The sequence below is a fragment of the Lepisosteus oculatus genome, chromosome 14 (genome assembly GCF_040954835.1).
Source record: "Lepisosteus oculatus isolate fLepOcu1 chromosome 14, fLepOcu1.hap2, whole genome shotgun sequence".
Lineage (NCBI taxonomy): Eukaryota > Metazoa > Chordata > Actinopteri > Semionotiformes > Lepisosteidae > Lepisosteus > Lepisosteus oculatus.
Window position 1 is genome coordinate 46,549,586 of NC_090709.1, and position 930 is coordinate 46,550,515.

General features: G+C 44.5%; 1 non-coding gene across 1 annotated transcript; it reads left to right on the forward strand.

The window, feature by feature from the left end:
- Nucleotides 1–451: 451 nt before the first annotated feature.
- Nucleotides 452–526, forward strand: trnan-auu (transfer RNA asparagine (anticodon AUU)). The gene has a single exon. It is a non-coding gene; the product is annotated as a tRNA-Asn (tRNA).
- Nucleotides 527–930: the final 404 nt, after the last annotated feature.

Consider the following 930-nt stretch of genomic DNA (forward strand, 5'->3'; position numbering starts at 1 on the left):
AGGGTCAGCTGCTGGTCATCGAGCTGACCCTCAGACTCTCCCCAGCTACAACTCCCAGCCTGCTCTGTGGTGCTATGAGTGCCTAGGTGCTCTTCCTCCTCACCACCGGGCGAGGGCGTTACAATACTTACGAGGAAGACATCGCTCTCTCCAAACCCCAACATCGTGTCCCGACCCACCGTGCTGGAAGCCGACGCGTGCTGTTATTCCTTTACAGAGCAGAAATGACAACCTAGGAGCTGAGAGATCATTTCAGCATTTGGCAGCAATACAGCATTTCCAAAACACAAACAACCAACTCGGAATGACTTGCTTTTGACGCTTTTCAAAGCGTTCTTTGTGCACGACGACTGTGCCGCCTAGCAGATACAAATGGGTTGTGGCTTGAAAACACAAGCGATGTTTATTTTTTGACCGGAAAGGTGCAAATGGAGAACAGCTTTTCTCATCACTCTCTGTGGCGCAATCGGTGAGCGTGTTCTGCTATTAACTGAAAGGTTGGTGGTTCAAGTCCACCCAGGGATGACCTTCTTAGTATTGTCAATGTAAACACTGTCTCCACTAAAGCCAAAACCGTAACCCTCTTTATATTTGCAGAAAATGCAAGCCTTTTGCTTGTGTCTAACAACAACACTAGAGACCGGGGAAGTCCAATAGTGATCAACACCGCAACTCCCCAGAAAACCATTTTCACCCATGGAAAAGTATATTTGAATGGCTGGCGGGAGATATCAGTTATACTCCTGTTGCGTCCTCTGCTAAAATCGTTTAGAAATACAACGAGGAATTGTTTGAGAACTTGACAAGCATTGTTACGTTAGCACTGTGAAGGTGGATGTTGATATTTTAATATATTTACCTTAATTTTAACATAAATATAAAGATAAATGCTGGACAATCTATGCTGTACAATCAAACACAGTTATATTT